Genomic DNA, 26,374 nt, shown 5'->3' with positions numbered 1-26,374 from the left:
TTTTGTATTGGCTAGAACTTTATTTTTTTATAATCATGTGTCTGGTTTCTTCTGGATTAAAAAATGCATTTGCCTATTGTCAAACAGCTTCTATCATGCAGTTGTAACAGAGTTAATTCCTTTATCAGTATACTAAGCATACATAAAAGTCTAAGTCATTAACAGCACCACATGCTCAGTTTGTGCAAATTCAATTTGTGTTAAATACATACTCAGACATTTCCCAGCACCTCCACTTCAATGCAATACTAGAGGCATCTTTGGAAAATTTTTTGGCATTTTAGGGATGTAGAAACCCACCTCATTCATCTAGTATTTTATTGTCAAGCGTGTTCTCAAGCTCCTCCTTATTTTAGCTGCACAGTTACAATAGCTGGAATTCATCTTCTGGGGACTCCACATTGTTAATAAAATGTATTATTTGTTACCAGAACATGCCTGGCATGTTCTAGTGTATCTCTAAGACTCTTCTTGTTGCAAACCAATATAAATTGGCTTGAAAAAACTCTTTAATACATGTTACTTTGTGAGACATATCTAGCAAGTTGGGCTAGGCTTTGAACTACTGAAGTTTTGAACATCCATCAGCTCCAAACTGTTGATGATCTGCTTGATACAAACATTGATGTGTTCACCATGGGAACCGAAAGAAGAGTATGTAGCTGAGCTTCCTATTTAGGAAAGCAATACAGCAGAAAATTTTCCAGATGTGGGGTTCAATCCTTTATTCATTGTTCAGCCTAGTCTCCTGTTGATTTAAAAAGCAGTTTCCATTCTTTAGAAAACAGAAAATGAGGGTGTAATTGCAGAATACATTATTTAACTACAAAGCAGCTAGCACTAGAAAAACATAGTCAAACCAAATAAAAAAATAATTAAATGAACGTAATTTTTTTTTATGGAACAATTTTTCTATTACTCATTTCATAATAACAAACAGGTAACTGTACTTATAACAATGGGATTATGTGCACTTTATGAATTCTAGCTAAAAGGAAATAAGTGGTTTTAACATGGTGTGTTAGTTAGGACTAATTAGAATTAATTTTCTATTCCAGGGACTGGTATCCTGCCTGTTCTGTCTGGAAACAGAAACAACACCTAGAAAAATCAGTTCTTGCCCAAGAGAAAAGAGGTATATGCCTAGGGAAAAAAATGAAGAAAGCATTATATTGGTGTAACTCCTTCCTAAAGTATATAGTGGAGCAGAGGGAGGGAAAAATATCATGGCAGAGAGGGGATAACAAAGAGAGAGTAGTTTCCCATGGGTAAGAGAGACCTGTTTAGACTAGGCAAATTAGAAGAACAATATTTGCAGATAGAAAGCCTATCAACTTGAAAGAAAAATCCACAAACTAAGGGCTTAATTATATATATATTTCTTAAATAAAGCAAAGTCACAGCTAAAAATGCATTTAAAAAAACCCCAAAACTCCTCCTCAACTTCTTCCATTATTAAGGCCACACACTGTGTTTAAAAGCACCAAGCATCCCTACATTTTGCTGCACAAATGATACCTTTGCAGGAAAAGCAGGATTAAATGGCTACCATCCAGCAGGTACAGTGGGTCCTTCTGTGACAGGGTTAAAGCATATTGGCAAAAAAAAGAGTGGTTAGGAGACCTGCAGGTTGATGCAGAACATTGTGAATAACAGGAACTCGGGGAAAAACGGAGAGTTTATGACCTTAGGAGGAAGGGGCAAGCCACTCAGGAGGACTACAAGGATGTCATGAGTTTTTCAGGGAGAAAATGGGAAAAGCCAAAGCCCACCTAGAAATTAAGCTGGCTACTGCTGCAAAAGACAATAAAAATGTACCTATAAGTACACTAGCAAGACAAGGAGGGCTAAGGAGAACTTTTAACCTTTATTGGATGTGGGGGGAAACACAGTGACAAAGGCTGAGGTACTTCATGCCATCTCTGCCTCAGTCTTTAATAGTAAGAGCAGTTGTTCTCGGGGTACCCGGCACCCTGTGCTGGAAGCCAGGGGCAGGGAGCAGGCTGAGGCCCCCATAATCCAAGGGGAAATGGTCAGTGACCTGCTACACCACACAGACACACACAGTCTCTGGGGCTGGGTGGGATCCACGCGAGGGCACTGAGGGAGCTGGTGGAGGCACTCGCTGAGCCGCTCTCCATCACTTACCAGCAGCCCTGGCTCAGCGGGGAGGTCCCAGCACACTGCAGGTTGGTCACTGTGCTGCCCCGTCTACAAGAAGTGCAGAAAGGAGGATCCAGGGACTCCAGGCCTGTCAGCCGGACTTCAGCCCCTTGGGGGGGCTGGCTGGGCCGGCTGGGCAGGAGCCAGCCCTGTGCCCGGGTGGCCACGGGGGCCAGCAGCAGCCTGGCTGGTGTCAGGAACAGTGTGGCCAGCAGGGCCAGGGCAGTGCCCGTCCCCCTGTGCTGGGCCCTGGGGCGGCCGCCCCTCGAGCCCTGGGGGCAGGTTTGGGCCCCTCAGCCCCAGGCAGACCCTGAGGGGCTGGAGCGTGTCCAGAGCCGGGCAGGGGCTGGGGCACAAGGCTCACGGGGGGGCTGGGGGTCTCAGCCTGGAGAAAAGGAGGCTCGGGGGGCACCTGATGGCTCCCCACAGCTCCCTGACAGGGGGGTGTAGGCAGGGGGGGTCGGTCCCTTCTCCCAGGTAACAAGTGACAGGACAAGAGGGAAAGGCCTCAAGTGGCACCAGGGGAGGTTTAGATTGGACATTAGGAAAAAAGTCTTCACGGAAAGGGTGGTGGAAGCCCTGAGACAGGCTGCCCAGGGAGGTGGTGGAATCACCATCCCTGGAGGTGTTTAAAAGACGTACGTGTAGGTGTGGTGCTTAGGGACACAGTTTGGTGGTGACCCTGGCAGTGTTGGGTTTACAGTTGGACTTAGTGATATTAAAGGTCTTTTCCTTATGATTCTGATTTTGTTCTATGATTTTATTAATCCCATAGCTCTGTCCCCAGAGCTGCTGTCTCAGAGGGAGAAAAATGCAGTAAGAAAACTGAATGGGACTAGGGACCTGTGATTAAATGAAAAAACAAAACAAGTTTCACTTGTATGATATATCAGTACAGCTAATGAGTAGCCATTTCTAGCAACTTTAGTGCAAACTGCTTAATGTTGGATGTTTTTCTCAAGTGTCCAGTAGCTGAAGGGATGTACCTGCAGGCGAATCCCAGGGTTCATCACAGGAAAGAGCAAAATGCAATTCTGTTCCTTGGGATTGTGCAGAACTGTGGAAAAGGTGGCTCATCTAGCTGTGGGGCTGGTAGAACACAGAAGTGAAAATAAAAACAGAAAAATCTAACATTGTTTAACAATGTCACTTGATTTCTGCAAACTTGGTTCTGCATGATGTTACTAACACCCTGAGTACAATGTGCTATCTTCTTCTTCATGGGCAAGATGAGACTTGTTCAAATTCTACCTAAAATTTCACACACAGATAATGAAACAATCAAATCATGGCCTCTAGAATATCTTTGTAAATGTGCTGTGGTTTTGGGGTGGGTTTTTTTTGCTGAGACATTTTCATGTTAATTCATGTCAGTGAGAAGCACCTTGAATCAGAGCCACCTACATCTCTGTGCTCCCTGTTTGGCAAGCTAGAGTAAATGTTTCAGTGCTAACAGGCTCCAAATTTTGTGAATTAACTAACTTAGCCCTTACATTTTTTTCTATTTTCTTAGACTGTAATTGCATCTAATTGTACATTTTGAGCAAATACACATAATCGCATCATTATGGCATGTAATTACTTAATTGTGATGTATAATTAAGTAAATAGTACAAGAAATTGTGCAGAACTTTAATAGATTTGTTAAAAAGAAGTTAATCTTTTCTGCAGCTGACAGAAGAAGGCATTTTCTCCTCTAATGATCATAATCAATTTAAGATTTTCTACCCTAATTAGAGGGCATTCTGCAGGCATGTCCAGAATATGCATATTCAAGCGAAACATTGGGTGATGACATTTGTGACTTTTTATATGTATTTTCTATATGCAAAGACAAACATCTTTATGTAGAATTTAATGACCAGTTGCTATAGAAAATGTAATATCAGAAGAACCCATGCAATAGTAATAAATTAAACATGTTCTGATGATAACCTTTAAAAATTCACTATAATAGTTCTTTTTATCAGCATGGCTCAAACCACATTCTTACCTGTTAATGCACATACAAAAGTTACATAGCATTGTTACCTCTATTTTAAGGCTGAAAGAGACTGCAGGTCCCACTGAAGACGAGTAACTTACCCATAGTTCCGCATTCAGTCAGTAGTTTACTTGTCTGTTAGGCAGCGACAAGGCTGAGCCCACAAAAGCCAAGTGAAGGTTTGCCACCCTCTTGGCAAGAGCCACAAAGGCAGTTCCTAATGTGCTTCTGCCAAAAAGAACAATGTGGCAACTCATCTCTTCGACAGCTTCTGCTTCTGTTATTGTCCCTGCTATTTGATGTAGTAACACAATTCCTATACCAAACACAGTTTTATCATCAGGAATAACTCTCAGTTTAGGAGGTTTTCAATAGAAGGAAATTTCACCTTGACAAGGCAGGTTTATTTGTTGTCATAGCTGAGATTTTGTGTGTCCCGGGAAAAGCTTGTGTATTACCCAATTACATATTATATACATTTTATACACACCCTGTAAGACTAGCACACATCTCCTCCTTTGCTCCTCACACCTGTGGAGAGGTCAGCTATTAAGTATTAGTAATTGCTAAAACACACAAGTCCCTTTCACATCATATAGAATTTAATTCTCTGGATAGTTAAGCAACACAGGACTGAAAACAAATGACTGGTGAAAATTAAGACAGATTCTTTAGACACCAGAAAGGCTTTTCCCATGCTTTGTGTTTATATTTTTCCTCCCTGGCATACTAACACAACCATGCCCAGTATGCTAGATTAAGGGCTGGCAATCTCAAAACCATCTCAAGATGGTCTGCAAGACATTTCTACAAAAGGCTTACCCAAGTCCCTTAGAAAATTTGCAGTCCATCAAGGCAAGCTCTGAATACAGTAGTGGTTTCTAAGCAAGGTTTTCTACATACACCTTTTAGTAGCTCCTTCCCAGCTTGCCCTATTGATATTGACAGTGATTTTAGGAACAGCTGATTCATATTGAAGCTTTGGGAGCTTTATACGCTCTATGTTTCCCAAAGGCAACAAAACCCCAAAATGCCCCGAAACAAATTGAATCCACATATTTAGGGGCTACTCTCTATAAACAGTATGTTTAATTTAGTAAATATTCTGGGAAGTAAGATCAACATGGCTTGAACATTGAAGAAGTGATTTAGAAGATTGCTGTAAACAGAGTAGATATACCCACATAGCATTTGATAGAGCAAATATGTGACAGAGCAACATTTGACAAATACAAAGCACTTTTCAAAGCGTAAAAAACAGGTTTTGTTTCTCCCTACACAACAAAAATAAAATGCAACTGAAAAATAGCCTCAATTAAAAAAAAAATAATTTGGCAATGGGTATTTAACTTAAAGAGGAAAATCAGTATGTTACATACACACTCTGCAGCTATCTTAAAAAATTACACCCTCATGAGAAAGCATGTAATGTAAGTTGTTGGCAAACTGTCTGAACACCAGAATGAAAAAAGAAAGAATAGAATCTGGGATGACAGTAAGAATATTACCATCAACCAAAACACAGGCTGAAACTCTGTCGTGGTTTAACCCCAGCTGGCAATTAAGTACCATGCAGCTGCTGGCTCACTCCCCCTCACTCCAGTGGGACGGGGAGGGGAATCGGGAAAAGTTAAAAGTCCGTGGGTTGAGATAAGAACTGTTTAGTAATTGAAATAAAGTTAATAATAAGAATTAATTGGTAATAATACTAGTTACTAAGTAAAAGGGAGATAACAAATAAAGGGAGAAGAATAAAACTCAAGACAGACAAGTGATGCACCGTTGCTCGCCACCCGCTGACCAAGGCCCAGCCAGTCCCCCAGCAGCAACTGGCCCCTCCCAGCCAATTCCTCCCAGTTTATGTACAGCCTATGGTATGGGATATCCCTTTGGCTAGTTCGGGTCAGCTGTCCTGCCCGTGTCCCCTCCCGGGTTCTTGTGCCCCTCCTCACTGGCAGAGCAGGGAAACTGAGAACTCCTTGACTTAGGGCGAGCACTGCTTGGCAACAGCTGAACCATCACTGTGTTACCAACATCATCCTCATACTAATTCCAAACCACAGCACTGCACAGGCTACCAGGAAGAAAATTAACTCTATCCCAGCCAAAACCAGGACAAACTCACATTTGCTTTTGCAGGTTCCTGTATCAAAACTTGACACCTCTGTCACACCAGATAAATTAGCATTTCAAACACCTCCACCCACACTAACTAGCACAACTTCTATCCCCAACAACTCTTTAACAAATGTCTTTCTCTTTTCTTTTCTTAATGGTATTACCTCAAACTAGATTGTACTTGGGGGAAGAAAAAAACCAAACACATGTCATCTGAAAAATAGAGGGATAGCCACCTATCAATGTGGTGCTACGAAAATGGCGTTTCCATCACTTTTTAATAGACTCAGACCATTATAAAAGTTTCTAGAGCAGTCACAGAAATAATTTTGCAAGAACAGTTCATATAAATATCCATCTTTAAAAAAAAATAAAATAAAAGAGGAGGGAAAATATAGATATTCTGCAAAGAGACATTCTAGCTGGGCTTTGGGAAAGAAAAGCTTAAAGCATTTATACAAGCAATCAAAAGACAATTTCTAGACATTTGGCTAACTGGTCTTCTATTTAATAGAAACACTTTCAAAGACCAGAATTAATCCAGATTTGTTGGTTTAATAAAGAACAGAATCCAGCTCACTGATTCAATGCACTAAATTTACTGCTATGTTCTGGCCATGTGAAGAGCTGTAAATTGGATTTAGTGAACACAAGCAAGTCAATAAACGCCAGAAAGCAGACAAGATACCAGTAAATCCACACCAAAACATTAAAAATCACTGCAAAGTTTTTTAACCAAAAGGCAGTAACCTTGATTTTCCATATTCAGGTAATGTTTGTCTATATTTACACCTGACCAGGTATAAATAGTATTGAATCAATGAGTTCCGCTTAATGCCAGCTTTTCAGGGAGACAGGTAAGTCTACACCAGCTGAGAAGTCTGTCTCTGTTCATTTCTTTCCTCAGAAGAAAATGACCCTCCTCAGCATATCCTCAGTTCCGAGCAGAGAGGAGGGACAGGGTAAGGAATACCATAGAGCAGGAGAAGGGGGACTGCTGAAGGAGAGCAAATGAGGAGTGAAGAAAAAAGTGGGGATTAGGCAGAGAGAAGTGAATATGAACCAGGCACCTGTCATTACCCCAGCTGGTATTTTGGCATCTTTGGAAGTCCTTCCCCTTCATCCCTTGTACACTGGCGATCTTAACCTCAGGAATCAGCACAATTTGAAAGAACAGTAGATTGCTGACAGTGCTGTTACCACCACCTCGTGCCTTGGTTTTTGCACTTAGAAAACTAGATAGGACGATACCAGGGTCAGAGCAAACAGAGAACCTCAGCTGTGAGCCAGCGTGGCACGTCCTTGTTCCGTGCAGCCCCATGGACACCAGCACCAGCTCTTACACCTGGCACGATGGCACAAAGTCCCCTTCTCCATCCCCTTCTGCAGGCCCTTCTCTTTGCCTTAAATCACCTCTATTTGCACACATTTTTTTGCATAATTTATTTGATTTGATCCTTGCCAAGAGATCTGTTAATAAAATACACTACCATGTGGAGGTTATTGCCTGATCTTATTCTTGTCTTATCTTCCTTCACAAAGACCCAGATATGTTTAAGATCTATCACCACTGTATTGTTAATTTAACAGAACTATATTTTTGATCACCTGTGGTATGGAACTTAACAGGAAAGTATGAAATTTGTTGCAAAAAAATATGAAGTGCTCTAAAATTTCACAGCCAACACTGTGTTAAACTGTCATGTACACAAGTGTGGATCCCTTGCAGATACTTTTAAGGCAAACAACTGTAGATGCTCATTCTGTGATACCTTCTTTGTAAATGCTGCTTTCCCCCCATGACCAGGTACCAGGAGAGCCTCAGCCCACACAGACACTCAATATTTTTTTTGTTCCCCAAGCATACATGTACAAGGTCCACCAAAAATCTCTATCTGCTCGGTTCTTTTTTTTTTTAGGGTACACAATTTCACTGCAACAACCCATAAAGTCACTTAGTGGCAGCTTCCTATGCTTTTGCAATCCATACACACCCAAGACACAACAGTGGGGAAACTTCTTAGAATTTCCCAAAACCCCTTTTCATCAATGCACTGAGGAGATTGTGACTCCTGCATAAATTATCACATCCTCAGTTTTGAGGCAAATTTGAAATTGTTTCACAATTTCTCATGGTGTGACTTCCTAAATCTACATGGAGTTTGGCCCTCTGAGCTTTCTTATGCATGCACACAAATCAAATTTACATTTACAAAACTAACCTATTGATCATGTCCCTCACCTATAGATTTCATAAGATATAATCTCTGTTCTTATCAGTGAGAGCAAAACAGACATTGTTTTTTGTGAGGATTTCTAAATACAATTAATCTGGGTTTAGCTAGTTACATAAACCTCTGGATTTAGTCAGCAGGAGCATTACTAGATCCAGACAAAAATAATCCATATTTTTCTTGCCCTGAGGCCATATAATCCTTCCGTGTGCTCAGGGTCCTGCTCCGAACATTCATTTCTGTCTGTCTCCCTGGCTCTGGCCTCTTGTTTTGGCCTTGGCTTGTCCCACAGTTAAAAGAACTATGTAAGAAAGTATGGTTGGACTTTTTTATCCTCTTTGAATTTTTTTTTTTTTTACTGCTCACCAAGTTTTCTTAATCCTTTTCATAATAACCAGCACTGTTTCTGTATGAGCAGGTGTGTGACTGGACACCAAGCATTTATGCTGCCTACAAAAGACCTTTCCAGGATCCAGTAGTTTCATGGCATAAATAGGAATTATTTTCTCTGTATAATGAGCATCTCCAAGTCATCAAAAGAAATTCATAAGGAAAAGCATGTTTATTCCTGAATAAAACACAAATATATTTGGCAAATAATAAATAATAGGTTGAAAAAGGGTTACATATTGATCCTTCTACTTCACACACACATGCAACAGCATGTATTTACTAGCAAGGGTACATTTTTCCCTCAAGCCTCATGAAAGATGTTACTGAAGATGGAAAATAAGATGAAAGACACAGGTCCTGAACCCTGATGCTAAAGCAGACCCACAATAAAAACCCAGTTCCCACTGAAAATGCCACTCCTGTTCCCCTCTCAGTAAGAAGAACATGCCTTTGATAACAGTGTTAGAAACGCAGTTGATCACTGTGAAAACTAGGGATCTGGCTTAGGCTACAAATAACAAGTTTTTAAAGGTGAATAAATCATTTCATGTGGTTCACATATGAAAAAAACAACCAACCAGACATATGTTAATTTTTCACATTCTCCCACATTCTGTGTGACGCGTGGTGAGTGCAGTGTTAGGTGAGAACTGCAGAAGGGACCCATGCAGCCAGGCTCACAATCTACATCATCACATTTAAATGAAAACTTCATAACATCTGTATTCTTAAGTACTTATTAGATATTCAGGACATGGGATGGAATAAAATGATACTGTGCACTAATTAGCAGATCGTTTACAAATCCCAGACCCCTTTTCTCCCCAGTGAGTGTCTTGGCAAATACAGATACCAGCACAGACTTCTTTTTCTCTGCTTCTACCCTTTATCTAACTTTGCCTTTCACGGGTTCATTGAAGCAGTGTTTTGTAATTGTGTCAAATTAGTAGAAAACCTGAGGTATAGCAATTTGACAATGATATAGCTGTCACGATGGTTCTACTTTTTGCTTGTACCGACTCAAGCATAATTAGAATCAAATATCTACCTCTCAGCGTTTCTCTTGGGCTCATCCAACTCTGAAAGCTCTCAGGCCATTAAGGCCTATCAATTAGTAATTATTTTTTTCAGCCCCCAGCAGCCACCAAAGCATACATTAAAGGTGATATCTGCAGTCAAAAATTTAATGTGCACATTTGAGAATATCTACTTTGATGAAGAGAATATTATCAAGGAAACTCATTTACTTAAAGTTTTATATCAGGGCTATTAAAAATATTTTATTTGCTGAACAAATGTCCATTGAACACTCCCATATCTGTTAAGTAATATTAATTGCACACAGGTTTCGAAAACAGAAGAATCATTAAAAGATAAATGAGGCTGTGCAATAGCCCAGAAGAGCTAATGTTATCACTTCCCAGGCCACTTTTACAACCTTCTTAGCAGGACCATTTTTAACTGACTCATGATGGCCTGAGGAAACTTAGTTTCATTTTTTTTATTATATCTATCCAATTGAGTAGATGTCACAGAGGCAGCTCATTACAAGCACCAGAATTAGAGGGCTGTCACACTCCTCATAGCTAGGTTAAGTCCATTCAGTCAGGACCGTTTGGAAAAACAATCCTTTTCATGTTCACAGTCATTTCCAAGCCTGAGAGGTCACTTACCTCTTGTTTCAAATGCAACTCAAAAATTAGTTACTCGAAGATCAGGCTGCAAAGCAAATGTAATTACAGTATGGACACATATTTAGTGTTAAGGTGGCACTGGAGCAGAAGAATTCCTACAGACAGGAAGCAGGAATAGATATGCACTCCTTTCCAAACTGGTTTATGAATTGTGTTAGCTTGTTTCTTGTTTAAATTCTGTATGGGTAATTTGAGATGTTTCAGTATGTACTGGACTGAAAAAAGTTCAGCTAATCTTGGCATCAATTTAACCTTTATAAACTTTTTTTCTGATAAACACATACACATGATGTCTAATCTAAGGTCACCACAAGTAGCAGAAAGGTTACCATAGGCTTTGATTCAGATTTTGTATGAGAGATGGAATTAGCTATAAGAACTGAGGTAAACAGAAGAAAAATGCTGAGGCTGCCTCACAGCAAAGCTGGAAACTTTCAATTCCACTTTGCATGCAGCTGGAGATCTACCCTATCGTTGCTGTTCAGTGGCTGCATTCTTGTTTCACTGCAGGTCTTGGCACAGCTCATCCTGGTGCGTTTCACAGGATATTAACGGCAGTGAGAACTGGAGGCTTCATGAAAACAGGAACAGAAACCAGAAGCCTTAAAGGCTGGTGCAGTTCCTTTGTGTTATGGCTTTGCAAACTCTCTGAAGAGCTAATTTACTAAATTCAAAACTTCTGGACAATCTACTTTGCCCTTTTTACCTATACTTATTTATTTGTAAACACACAAATACACTGCCCCTCATAGAAAATCTTGCAAACTGATGAAATGCCTGGAGCAGATCAAAATCACATTTAATCTTGGTAGCCAGGAAGCATGAGCCTTACTCTGAAGATACAGATGCAATTGAATTTGTCACTCCTTTGAGTGGCAGAGGCTCTGACTCCTCCTCAAGTGATGTGACCTGTAATGATTTTTGGAATGCAAGCATAAGATTAATTTCCAAGTTTTTATCCTACTGTTATGCCTGTAAAATTATTTCCACTTGAACGTACTTGACATTAGTCATAAATCTCTGGTCAAACAAAGGTGAGGCAGGATGGAAATGCCATATACAACATTCAGTTTCACCCTCGGCTGCCAAGAACCTTCTTGCAGGGTAGCTGACCTGATAATCATTTGAAACATTTGCATAATGTTTTAATTATCTGTATAATCACCCAACAAATCTGACACTAGGTTTCTCAGCAGGAGTTTGCAGATTCCTTCTCTGCTAGTTAATCCCTTACTTACATGAGTCTTAAGGTTTGGTCCAGACACAGACCACCTACCTGGTATGAAGCTTTCAAATTAGGCCTAATTTATTTTTCATGTTTATTTTCCTTTGGGTCTAAATAGATGCTCTGGTGTGACTACATATATTTTTATACCCATACACAAGTTTCCATCCTAATGGAGCTAATTTTTCTCTACATGTGCAAACTCCTCAACCAGACATGATCAACATGAAAGAAGCATTTCAGTAGATGGTATCTCCTCACTTCCTACCACCTCTTCCCTCCTGCTCAGCCACTGCAGTCATTCCTCCACCCTGGATATGCCTGGCCAGCAGTACGTGGCTCATCATTTGCTGCTTTTCTCCACAAGTCACATACTTAAACTCAGTGAGTATATGCATGCTAGGGAGTAGTACCATAAGATGCTAAATGAAAGTGTATGTGGAAACCAGATTTACAATTTGAATTTCACAAGCCAGGATTTTTGGAAATTGTAACGAAAAAATAATAGAAAACTTGAACAAACACTTTTATACTTCATTGTATTGCTTACACTTTAATATTAAACCTTCCTTCCACTCGTGGAAAAAAAATACTTCCAAAACAGAGAAAGAAATATACTTCAGTCAAAGTGCCAAATCATCTATCTAGCCTTATCTGCACAGATATGCATGTAACAAATACCTACCACGCAGGCAACAGTCTACACATCCCTGTTCCCTTTTGCAGCTATCAGTCAGGTCTGACCTTTGGTTCAGACCTAAAATCTCTCAACCCATTTGTTCTATCTTAAGAAAAGCAGCTTCTTCAGGGAAAGAGATGATAATGTATCTGCAAGGGCTGACTTTTTGTGCAGTTGGAGGGGGGAAGTGCCAGCATAACAAATTGCTCCTGTTCAAACCCATCAATTCAAAACAAGCATCTGGAAAACTTGACAAGAATACTCAAATGACCCTTGTGTTCTGACAACTGGAAAAGAGAAAGCGCTCTCCATGAGGGGAAGAAGTGTGCTCAAACTTTTTGCTTAGATAGAGAAACACACAGAGCTGTTTGAAATATTTTGCTTCAAAGCCCATTAAATTAAACTTTCAGTAAGTATGATTCATGCAGGCAACTATGTCTGTACTCACAAATCTGTGGTCAACAGCACCAGGAGTTGGTCGTGGCAATGGGCAGGCTGTAAATTCCCCTCTGTCATGAACCTCCATTGATGTAACAGATCATTCCCTCCTTGTGAGGAACCTTGGTCCCTCTTGAACCCTGACACGTTGGGGCTGGGTTCCACTGCCTGCAGCATGGAGAGACCTGCCTGCTCCGCTCAGAGAGGCCATTGAGGGTGGCTCTATGATGCACAGACTGCAATGTTGTTCCTTCTACCCAGTCTTGTGAAGAGAAGCACCCCGAGTGTGCACTCACAGACACAATTTCAATTTGGTTGTATTTCAGGGTTCTTGAATCAGTCAAAATCCACACTGAGGAAAACCAGCCCAGAAACTACCTTGCAACATCAATGAAGTCTCCTCATTTGGAGTTTCTCAACTTTGTGCATGGCAGATGAGACATCTATCTATTGCATCAAAATATCTTAAAACTTTTCAAAATGCAACAAACCACTTCTGGAGTTTCACAGTACCAAATTCTGCTGTTTCTGCACTGCTGCCCCACAGACTTCCCTTTACTGCTGTGGCCCTAGACTGGTCCACAAGCCTGTATATATACTGTGTATCTAGGATGTGTGAAATAGTCCAGTTTACTCACACCTGAACTGCTCTGCAAGAGGAAACCAAAGGGAAATTGACCAACCAGACCCATGCTCCCCCCACGCTCAGCAACATTGTTCTTCAGATCTGTTTCAGGGAAGATCACTCTGAAGCTGTCTGCTTACTAGAAGATGGTCACACAAATAATATTCTGGTCTAAGTTTATCCTTTTAGACTAAACATAACAATTGCCCCAGGTTTTCTGATTGCAGCAAAAAATGGTAAAAAGGGCAGAAGACCCTCTTAAAAGGCAACAGCTTAATTTGGAGGTTTAAACTCTCCAACAGGCAGCAGCTGGTGGAGGTGGTCAAAAGTTCTGTATTTACTTAAAAATGCCTTGGACAAATATTTTCTAATGTACAGTCTGATATATTGGAAGAAAAAAGGCATAAGCCTTAGTACTTTGCTGTCCTTTGTATGGAAGAAATAGCAGAAGTTCTTTAACTTACTTGGTTTTTATTAAGAAAAAAAAATTGTCCTGGTTTTAAATCAGTTTTGATTAAAAGTAGCACTGTTTGGAGGTACTCAGTAATGCATTCAGTGTTCAAAACAACCAAAACCTGACACTTGATATATAGCAGCAAACACTGGATGTTATTTTTTGTGTCACAAGAAAAATTAACTAAGTTACATTAGCAAATGGGTCACAACAGGATTTGCAATAAACACTATATACAATATCAGCTGTTGGTACAGAACACAGCTGACACACACACAGTTTTCTGGTTTATGCCTTAGTTCTACAATTCTAAATTGATTTACAGCCCCATGTGAGACTCATAAAAGAGCCCTAGGCAACTCTATCCTGCTCACAGACTATTTGCAACACTGTGAATTTCTCAATTTGCCCATTTAAAAACATTTTCCCTTTTCCTTCCTTTCAATAACAGATTTCTGGAGGGAGTAGGGTGAGAAGAGAGATTTAATGGTTATATAACTTGAGACACAAACAAGTGTATCACCTTCTCCTACTCCTGATCCTAAAGCAACTCTTTTGTTTGACTGGGGGAATCACTGTTGCTCACTCATCTGCCCTAATAAATAGCAATACCCGCAAGCAGCACCAGCATCCCGACCACATGAGTATGACCGTGCAAGTGCTGCTGTGAAATTAATCACCAACCTTAATGTGACTTCAATTAGAAATAGGTTCTGCTTTTATTAAACCAGAAGATTTATAAAATCAGGGAATTTGTGTTTACACACATAGGAAAGGCCTCAAAAATGAGGCAAGGTTGGTCTATAAAGGAGTTTGCTTATTAACCCCCCTCCCCAACATAACACTTTGATATCAGTGGATAATTATCCCTCTTCCAGCTCAAAAATTAGGTATAGAGAAATGGTACAGGGTGTCCCAAGGTGGCACAGGAAATTAGAGAAAGAAGAAGCATCAGAATTTGCTACTCTGATTCTTAGTTGCAATGCTTTTTCTAATAAGCCACTCTGCTCCCCTTCATTACTGTTTTTATTTTACCTCTTTAATGTGAAAATGGCTATGGAAATAATTTTCTATCAGGCAATGGGCATCTAGAGACAAAATCCCAAATTTCACAATCATTTGGTCTGTTAGACTCCATTGCACTTCTCTGGGGTTACACAGCAAAAGCTGAGAGCTGACTTTAGCCCTGTATCTCCCTGCTTCTCTTGCTGTTATTTGCTAATTTAACACGTCATGATGAAATGGGTATGAATCCCTGCTCCTCATCAGCACTTTGGCTGGACTGATAAGCATAACTAAGATGTATCTACTTCATTCTGTTTCTTCTGGATACTGTGAACACTAGTTTTTCATTTCCATTTTCCAAAAGGAAGTAGCATTGTTTGGTTCATTTTAGCGCCTGATACAAGAGTTGGCAGGACATGATGGGTGATTAATACTGCTGGTAAATCTTCATTTTCCTAAGACCGTTCTTGGCAAGAGTTTAGATTTACTCTGGTAAATGTCTTGTGGTTGCTCTCCCATTCCATGGCTTGGTGGCAAGAGCAACGAAAGCCACCATAGTCTGTTGCTGCCCCCATTCCCAGCCATTGGCTCTGCCACACCACCCTGCAGCAGCGCCACAACAGCCATGCACATCAAGGAGCAAAACCAAAACACCTTTTATTCTCCTTCTTCCTCAAAGAGTATTTTTTGGTTTTTTGTAAAGCTAGGTTCATGATCTGATTCACATTGACACAAAATAAACCAGGTACCTTGTATTTCTCCAGACAGCAAAACCCCACGGCATAGCATCAGCTTCCACCCCTGCTCTACAAACCCAGGATGGGTTTGGATGGGTTTGGATGGGTTATGCACACGTGAGAGTTATACTGGGTACACAGAAACTCAGGAGCTGAGAGTGGCCAACAAAGCCCATCTGCTGAGGAAGACATCATTTAGGAAGCAAGGGGCTGCAGCACCCTGCCTCGGGGCACACCCCATCGCTATCACAGCCACCATGTCCACCAACAGCTGTAGTTACCCTCCCACCAAGTGCAACCATCTGAATTACCTCTCAGATTGCATTAACAGCCCCTAAACCACTCTGCTGCTCTTTCATTAAAGAACACCTTTTGGTTTTCTACAAAACAACCCTTTGATACAGAATAAAGTAACAAATCATATGCAACTGACAATTTTTCTTTTGCAGTTAGTCATGTGAGAAAAGTGACGATGGTTAAGATGAAAAGTCTTTTCTTCCATGAGTCATAAATTTTGAATAAAAAATTGCAATACTTCAGGACTGTGGTTTTTGGAAACAAAATTACAGTTAATCATCGAATCATAGAATAATTTATGTTGGAAGTGACCTGTAGAGGTTATCTCGTGCAACTCCTCCCTCAAAGCAAGCCAACTTTTACTAGGGCCTTGTCAAACCTTACTCAGAGCTTGTCACACAGCTTTGCAAAACAGCTGGTCTGTTTTGTACATTTTTTTCCTTCCAAATGACTTTTCTAGAGAACACATACAATAGCAAACTGAAAAGTAGACATATTGTCATGGTTTAACCCAGCTGGCAACTAAGTACCACACAACCGCTTGTTCATAGCCCACCCCCACAGCCGGTGGGATGGGGAGGGGAATTGGAAAAAGGTAAAGCCTGTGGGCTGAGATAAGAACAGCTTAGTAATTGAAATAAAATAAAATAATAATAATGAAAAGGGAGACAACAAAAAGACAGAGAGAAATAAAACCCAAGAAAGACAAGTGATGCACAATACCATTGCTCACCATCTGCTGACTGATGCCCAGCCAGTCCCCCAGCAGCAATCAACAGGCCCCAGCCAGCTCCCCCCAGTTTATACACTGAGCGTGATGTCTATGGTATGGGATATCCCTTTGGCTAGTTCGGGTCAGCTGTCCTGCCCATGTCCCCTCCCGGGTTCTTGCGCCCCTCCTCACTGGCAGAGCAGGGAAACTGAGAACTCCTTGACTTAGGGCGAGCACTGCTTGGCAACAGCTGAACCATCACTGTGTTACCAACATCATCCTCATACTAATTCCAAACCACAGCACTGCACCAGCTACCAGGAAGAAAATTAACCCTATCCCAGCTGAATCCAGGACACGTATAAAGGCTGCTTAGAAGGCTTAAGACACTATCACAATGTCCAATTTGAAAATATTATCAACAGGACAAGTTCAGGTCTTTTTTCTTAGGATTGATTAAAAAAAAAAAAAAAAAAAACACAAAAAAAAAAAAAAACCTGACAAAAAACTCATGTAAATATTCCACAAGATTCAGTGTTCAAGAAATACCAGAAAATATTTGAAACTAGAAAGAAAATAAGCAGACAGGAGGCCAGAATCTGATTCTTTTTACCTTGAAGCTGACGTTATGTCACTTGATGCAAATCATTTGTAACAGTTCATTCAAGATCTAAATTTTTCTCACTAAAGAGAAAATATGTATGTTAGCATTGACTTATCAGCTATCTGAAGGCTAGGCACTGTTGTCCTTCAATATGTAACAATGGTTTTCCTTGATAAAGTAAGTCTTCCTCTCTCCTCATATAAAAATACTTTATCCTCATGACAATTTTCAGGAAGAAACAAACCACTCCTCCGAGCAACAGCAACTGCAAAGCTCTACTAGCATATTCACATGCATAGACAGGGCCATCCTGGGAAGGGAAGCTCCAGTGAGAGCAGCAGTAGGCCCTGGAGCCACAGACCAGCTGCCAGACTCACCCTCGGCAGCGTGGGACACCAGGCTGGGTGCCATGGCACAGGTCCTCGGCATGGAGGTTGCCCACGGCAGCCCAGTGCCCTCCCCAGCACAGCCCTTGCTTGCTGCTCCCTGGCCGCCACTACTGGGAAGGCAACCCAAAGATAAAACTCCTCCCAGATCTTTCAATAATTGTTGTTACGTAAGTGATTTATTTTTAACACAGCTGCATTTGTATTATGTAACAATCCCCATCTCCAATTATTTTTGTTGCAGTCACCACAAAACTGGTTCCTGCTTTTTCTATCAATTAGTCCAAGAGGGAGCTGTGTACTTCGCATGCCTGTACATACATTTAAGAGAAATGACTGAAGGGTAATTCTAAAATATGAGATCATGAGGGAAGATGCTGCACATGCATGCAGCTGTGCACACACCAGCTCTTTGGGGGCAAGACTGGTTTACCTGGAGTGAGCTGAGGACTGCAAATGATGAGGGCCAGGCAGCGCAGAGAGGAGAGTGACAGTGCCCCATGATGCTAAGAGGAGTCAGGATTTTTGGAGGAGCCCAAATGCCATGTGAGTCCAAGAGGAAAATGAACATCTCCAAACCACCTCTCCATCTCCCTGTGCCCTCAGCTTCTCATTTGTAAACTTGTGATGCTACCATTTCCCTTCACTGCCCAGTACTGTGGATTTAAAGTTCTGTGGCAAGAATTGTCTCTAACGATATGTACAGACAATGCCTAAAGCTGGGAGTCCCGGTAGGGACTGTGACCTCCAGACATTCATGTTTTACAAAATACAAGAAAATATCAGGGGCGGGGAGGGAGGCAGAGCTGAGGGAGGAAAGCCTTTTAGAATACAAGAAAGAAGTCGAATCCAGCTAATTATCAAGAGCTTCCCATCAGGCTGACAGACTCCCACCGTGGACACACTCAGTGGTTGTTCTTTATTTCTGAGCTTTACTTTAATCCCTCCTCATTTCTCTTGTTTCATTTCCAGTCAGTTCAGGATCCTAATGTTTTTGCCAACTTATTTTTAATGGGATTGTTAGCATCCAGGAAGCCTTGTCAAATAATCATTATACAACTACTTTCAGGGACCCCTGTGGTTGCTTCCACTCACTGTGTGTTTTCCACCCCCCACTCTCCTCACATTAGCAGGGAAGATATTCTTCTCACTGGGAAAGCATCAAATTAAAAATCTGGCTGCTTGACCCTGTTCTGCACGTTCATCCAAAGGTGTAGCTACTCTGCCGGGCTGATGGTCCTTTTACATTATTACTTCATATTTGGCAATTCACATTTACACATTAGCCAACAAAAAGACATTTGCAAAACTTTTCTTGAGTAACGAACTGAAGTCTGTCAGCTACAGAAAAAACATAAGCCCGCTGCTCTTTCTTACCCAAATAGAAGAAAGGTTGTTTTTAAATGAGACTTCTAGCCATTTCGCTGATTGCTCACCACCCACGGATCAGCCTTTTCAACGACTGTTGCTCTTCAGAAATGCTGAAGAATATGTGTGTTGCTGAATCCCAGAGCTTTGCCCATCTCTGCTAAAGATGCGGCTTGACCTGCAGTATCTTCCTGTTTTGATATTTTCTGCCATAAAGCTTACACCACAGCAGATTTGCTTTCCACCTAGTTTCCCAGTATTTCCTTCCCTCTCTCTATATAAAGGAAAATCAATATTGCCTCCTATATAATCTTCATGGCCAGAAATTTCAGAGGTTCCAAAACCTTTAAAATTGAGGTGTAGCAGTAAGAGAGCTTGACCAAAGTTTCAGAAGAGCTTGGCTGCTGTTGGGAGCTGGTAGATTCTGGTGGACTGTGAGTATTGGGATACTCAGAATGTTTGTGAGACATTGCTCTCTCAGCAGCTGGACCCACGATTACCGTCAGCAGTACCTTTGCATGAGAGATTATGGCAAATCAGTGGGATAATTTCTCCTTCTTATCTGGTACAACCAAAATGAGAGCTCTGTGCTGCTGTGGTGTCTGGCTCACCAGCTAACGCTCCTCCCCGAAACAGTGATCTCTGATCCAGCTGCTTTACTCCTTTGAAACTGTTGTGAAATGTGTTGCCTTGATTTCAAAAGAATATTAAGGAGAATCGCTTAAATCTCTACAAGTTTCAAGAGAAAACCCGGGAACTGAAGACTGCAGAGGCAAGGTCTACCCTGTCAGCGCCTGCTCCCCCGCTAGCCTTTTCCCATTAGAGAAGGCAGCCAGAGTTTCCGTAGCTGTGATTTTGAATGCTGTTTAGCTTTTCCAAGTTTATTCTTTCTATAGGACAGGCTTGTTAGACTCCTGAGTCTGAATACATTTTGTCAATCAACTGAAAAAGATGACAGTGTGGAATTGTTTTTGTTATTTTTTTAGGCCTACTTTACTGGAGAAAACCTGGAACGAGTGTGCTACTTCACGCATTTGGTCTGGTGCTTTTACAGGGACTCGGGAAGAATCTGCCTCTTGCCTGAGACAGTAAATCAGTTGGCAGACATCCATTTTTGGCACTGTAATACTTGCATTTTTCTGGCAGAGTCAAATATTAATGAGAACATAACTACCTGGTTGAAAGACAGCTGTCACTTGTGAAGAGTATAAATCCAGCATGGAAAGGGTCAACAAACATATCTGAGGAAGGAGCAGAATTAAAGTAAGTGTAAAGCTGCTCTGCCTTCAGAGGAGCTGAACCATCTGGGGACCAACTCAAGCTGGGGATGCAGCTAAGTCACAAAAGCACTTTTCTGTGCCTGTTTCTCCCTAGCAGGTTACAGTACTGTATGTGCAAATGGAATTATTTACACCAGGTCTCACTTAACTAGAGATTGACCTTGATTTTATTTGTTAGTATTCAAAAGGCTGAGAAACCCTGATCCATCCTAGCTTGCTGCATTAACAGAGGTCAGGTTCCATTTTGTAGCCCTGGATGGCACACCCTGCCTTATGCTGGCACTGAATTTCCAGCCCTACCAGCCCAGCAGAAGTGCAGGTAATTATGCTCAATGCAGAGTGTTTATTTATAACTTACTCCAATGACGTGTTTCAAGGTATATTTACAGGTAATGACAGTACAACAGAACTAAATTCTTGACAAGCTTCACCTCTTCTTGGGTTAGCAAATCATTTGTGAACCAACCCTGATTACCATGAATTTATTTATTGTTCAAAGATATTCCCCAATTAGTTTCAATAATTTTCAACCTGTTAGTTGTAAACAATTGATAGCTATGAATATTTGCTATTCATTATTGATGTGGTAAGACTGGTCACCAGGGGTATATGTTATTGTTTCTGCAATTTTATCAGGCAAGTGTGTTAAAGAGGAGAATAATGAATCCCAATATGAATAGTGTAAAGAACAAAGAACCCAAGTGACAATTATCAACTGAAAAAACACTTCTGTCGAAATTCTTGACTCAGAGATGGTAGGAGTCCAAGAATTAACAAGTCGTAATTAGTATAGCCTCACAAATCACAACAAACAAAATCATTTTTGTTCATAAAAGTATTCTCAAGCCACTGCTTTTAACTATTGCTTAAAAATCTACAGTGCCAGACATCATACAGCATTCTTTTAAGTGTGGCAGCTATTGTTTCAAATGCTGAGAAACTTTACATAGAAAGCCGAATTTGGTAATCGCTCTGAGCACATAGAAACGCACTAATGAGTCTTTGCAGAAATAGCTCTTCTTGACTGGTTATTACAACAGTTTCACAAGAGGATTGCCATCTTGTATAATTTAACAACAATGCTGTTAAACCTTGTGAAGTAGGCAAGTGAAAATTCTTGAAGTTTTTTTATATATGGACTCTACATAAACACTATTAGGAATTAAAACTGTTACAAGGAAATTTTTTGCTAAGAGTATCTGGGTTCTGAGTTTCACTTGCACAAGCTTTGGTACAGATCTTGAAACTATGACAAGTTCTTTTTTGAACTGAATCTTCCTGGTGTAACTACTCCACCTCATTTATCCTAATTTTCTGGCGTTGTTTTTTTTTTTTTTTACATATAGAGTATCTGCCAATGAACTGTGCAAAACCATGAGTTTCATTAAGAACTCTACATTAAAAATCAAAACAGCAAATCAAGCACCCAAAAGCTGGAAATGCCACTGCTCTTGCTATTGATTCCTTGCTAAAGCCCTCCTGTCCTATGTCTGCAACATTCACTCAGTGTTTTGCCAAACAAGAAATGGAAACTTAAAACAGGATGCATCCAGTAACATAAAAAAGTGGTGATGCCAATCCCACTTATAATTACCTAGTACCATCAGCTCAGCTATTTATATTAAAAAAAATGCTAGCCAGTGTGTGCAACAATGAAGCATATGCACTCTAAAGAAGGTGTTAGCGTTGACATTCCCTTGACCAGGACGTGTATTCCCAGAGAGAATTTTTTCCCCTAGGCCCTACAACCAAAACACAATGAAATTCAACAGTCCAGAAAAATCCAGCTTCTCGGAATAGCTGAATAAATGGGAAAGCAGCAACTTAAGAGTATTTACAGTGGATAACAATAAGCATTTCAGTTAAATTACATCATCTTCATCACCCAAATTATGACCTAAAGGCAAGATTTAAACCCAGACAACTCTGCAGTAGATAGGCAGTTCTGTTAAATGAGAACTTGAGAAAATGCTAATATGGCTTATCATACAAAGAACATCAAATTATAATAGCACGAGGAAGAAAAAGAGAAGAATTTAATGAAATTTCTGAAAAAAATATTTTGAGGGAACAATTGATGAATAAAGGGCAACGTTAGGAATTAGGTATAATTTAAAGCATTTCTGAATTAAACACGCTACGGTTGAACAAACCAAACAAGGACGCCAGAGGATCACTTGCTGGACTTGTAACTGGGATTTGCCCTAGTGCTATGACAAGTGCCGTACAATAACTCAAGAGAAAATTAGAAAATTTTAGCAGACATCAGTGTGGTAAGCCTGACAAATAGGACCCAATGCCACATGCTGAGGAAAACCAAAACTGAACATCTGCTCATTAACTGATCCCTGTCCATCGCATCCACTGAATGGGGCTGGGGCTCGGTGTCAAAATAGAATATGCTTATTTAATTAAAATCTCATCACCAGAGACAGAACATTGCACAAGCACTCCTGATTAGCTCTTTTCTAAAAAAAATCATGGCCTTGTCTTTGGAAACTAGCAAAACTCTTTTAATATACTTCTGTGTGTAATTATTATACACAAAGTGTTGTGCTCTGGTAGGAGGCCTGAGCTGGGAAAGCAGCAAAAATGAATCTTCACAAAGCTTGAATGTCACAACCTTCACCAGAAAAAAGTTTAATTTTACATCTTTCTATAAAACCTCCCATGTCACTGATTTAATCTAAAAGCTAAGATTAGGTAATGGAAGGGTAAAGCAAGGCTTTGATGTTTAGATTTTAGGTCTGGTTGCTACAAGCACTGCAAATTGGTTTTTCAATAGAAAAAGGTGAAGACGGGCAATGGATTCATCCCTGAACAAGATGGCTAAACTCAAAGAAAGCAATATAAGTGTAGTTTGGCCTGTCAAAGTGAGCCATGTGCAGTAGATGGGCTATAAAAATGCGGGACTCGCCATACATTAGCAATCACGAAGGCACTCTAATCAGGACTGCACTTTAAACTTTTATCTCAAAGGCAACAAAAAGTGTAGGCTGTGTTTGATTGGAGTGAACATTCCTTGATTTCATAGTGTCCTAAAACTTCATTCAAGGTTCTCCTGGAAAGGATAGAATAAAGTGGCATGTGGTAATTGCCTTGACATCCTTCAGGAAAAGTCAATAATGAGTATGAGTGAAGGGTTTAGAAAGAAACCGATCCACTACTGGGTTAACCTAGAGGGTGTAAATCAAGCTAACTAGATTTGATAAACAGTGAAGTCTCTCTCATGGCTGTATTTTAGGTGAACAGTTAATTATACTGCTCCTGAGAAGGAAGTGCTAATTACATCCTGGCAGAATCCCCAGGCGTAACAGGGTTGACACTGTGTATGCTTCCTCTGGGCGCTCAGCTTTCCAGGTCGCTGTGATCTGCACCCAGGGCATTCCTGCCCTCCCAAGCCCTGCGTCTCTTGCTCTGCAGTGATGGGCAGTCATGGTCAATTATGTGCTGAACCGACATGCCAACCCATCAGGCAGACTGGAAACTTTCATTGCCTGTAAGAGCAAAGAAATGGTGAACCGGGAGGGGTGAAGGTGGGGGTGGGGGAAAGAAGAAAAGGGTAATTCTGCTGTCAAATGTATGAGCAGGCTGAATTGCCTCTGATGAACTGCCACTCGGCTTGGAGATGCTGCTGATGCCAGTCCCTAGGGCACGAATGCACTTCTGAAAGCCTTAACCTTTACATCGAACATGCAAAACAGTAAGACTTATGGCTTGTATTTAAATTCCCCTAAGAAAGGGTAAAATCCTCAGGTGGCAGAATTTCATTCCAGGGCTTCAGCCTACCTTATACTGAAATTTCATAGAGCAAGTGCTCTTTTACCACTTGATACTCAGGATTAGATTCAGGGGGAAAAAAAAAATATGGTTACCCAAGATGCCCCACACCTCCTTGACACTTGCATCAAGAGGGTAAATCGCTGGAGATGCTCTTTACCCTCATTTTCTACTAAGCAAATTCACATATGCTTCTGTGCACAGGGATAAAGATTCTACACTAAAGAAAAATTTGTTTGCAGGGACCCCTAATTAATCACGAATAACACTGGATGCCAATGAATTAGTCCATTTTCCCAGAGTCCAGATACTAGCAGTAAGCCTTGCCTGTGAGAGCACAAAGCTGATGAGAAGTCTGTTCATTTTGCAGCTCAGATACAGACAACATTTGTTCTTCTATTTTTCCAAAATGAACATAAAGTCATCAGATGTACTTGTTTACCTAAGCTGATACTTTTATATAGTGTCATTCTGGATCTTGAATAAGAGCAAATAAGGCAGAACTGTAGCGCAGAGAGGAGGAAAGAAATGGCTCATAGAATCCAAACAAGCCTTCCTTGTACTTGTTCTTTCTAAAACACTGCAGCCTGGCTGTGCTGTTTGCACCTCGTTAGCACCATCTAAGGACAGAAAACGCGAATCACCTAAAGGCGGGATGCGATCTGTAGGCAGGGGTGAGCTCTTTTCACTGGGTTGGAGATCTGTATCAGAATATTTCAACCTGAGAGACAAAAATCATATTTTAATTCTCACATGACTCAAAAGAAAGACTGATTGAACTCATCAGTGGAAAAAAGAAATCCAGAACATCATAATCTAACTTATGAAGTGTAGCTTTCAAATTGAGCTTAATACTCGTGCAAAAATAAGAAACAGTGAAGGTTTTCTCCTCCACAAACACCAAGTTCCAAATTAATGGAAAAGGTGTGGGATGTGATGGCCTCCAAAAGACTGCAATCGAAAAGAGATTGTAATGTTTTTAAAAAAAAATAATAAAAAATTACTATGCATTTCGTTGGGAGGCAGAGGGGAGTAAATGCCTATCCAAAACAAAAGATAGAGGCTTGGATTCATCATAACGACGGTTTGGTATAACAAAGAATCACCTAATAAATCTACTTGGAAAGGTAATACAGCTCAGCAATTGGCTATAGATGTAGAAATGACCATCTGGTCACTCAGTGCGGCATTCAATGTCTATGTTTAGGTCTGTAACTCAGATACTAATTAGGACTTTTATGCTTAACTAGCTGAGAGAATCCTCCAGCCTCTGACTGAGGCACACTGGCTGGATGCTAGGAGGTCCCAGGGCACTGGGGAACCCCTGCCCGGTGTTGATGCCGTAGGGGGAAACTTCCACTGCCCTGACTGGCTCTACTGGATTCATGGAGAAATAGTTGAGAGAGAAAACTGTACTCGAGGAAGACACTTTGATGGGGAACATAAAGCAAAAGTGTGGCTGACTTCTGAAAGCTGGCGTTTTATTCCAGATTTATGTTTGCTACAAGAAGTGCATTTTGTGCTACCTTCTTTCTTCTTCAGTTCAACAGTGTTCAGCTGATTACTTATTTTATGCATTTTCATCATAAATATTCACTATACTTTCAACCCAATTTGTGCCTTTATGTTGTCTTTCCCTTTTGTCATTGGACTTCTGTTTCTGAGCTCTCGTGTCTTTATTTCTTAAGTTTTAAACACAGAAATGTATTATGTATTAAGTAATTACAAATTATTATAAAGACTTCCCTAATAAAAAAGCTTTACCAATGAATACAGGAATAATTTATCAGAATGTGAGTCATGCTGGCATCTGCTGCTTTTGGGACAGCAAAACACAGAGTGAAATAACTAGAATACCTACATGAAGGAAAAAATATTAATAATAGGTTCTTCAATGTAACAGATAATTATAAAATGAGATGCAATGGCATAACACCAATACCAGATAAGCTCACTTAGAAATAAGGCACAAATATAACAGAGATGACAAACAATCACTGGAGTCCTTTGTCACATTTTATGCTGACACCTCCATCACATTCATTTTTAAAGCAGGACATGACATCTTTCCAAAAGCTCTATTCTACTTCAATTAAGAATTAATTAATCTAAGTGCCCTCTTCTCTGTTATAAAGGAGGTCAGACTAAAAGATCACAATGATAAAAAATAAGTTGAATCCCTCTTACCTAGACTGTGA

General features: G+C 40.5%; 1 long non-coding RNA gene across 1 annotated transcript; it reads left to right on the top strand.

Moving 5' to 3' along the window:
• The first annotated feature begins 5,710 nt into the window (after positions 1–5,710).
• Positions 5,711–24,568, top strand: LOC121097351. The gene is made up of 3 exons (XR_005830923.1): positions 5,711–5,811; positions 12,504–12,509; positions 24,558–24,568. It is a non-coding gene; the product is annotated as an uncharacterized LOC121097351 (long non-coding RNA).
• Positions 24,569–26,374: the final 1,806 nt, after the last annotated feature.

The sequence above is a fragment of the Falco naumanni genome, chromosome 14, assembly GCF_017639655.2.
Source record: "Falco naumanni isolate bFalNau1 chromosome 14, bFalNau1.pat, whole genome shotgun sequence".
Lineage (NCBI taxonomy): Eukaryota > Metazoa > Chordata > Aves > Falconiformes > Falconidae > Falco > Falco naumanni.
The sequence above is the reverse complement of the archived record's forward strand: the minus strand, read 5'-3'. Positions and strand labels throughout refer to the sequence as shown.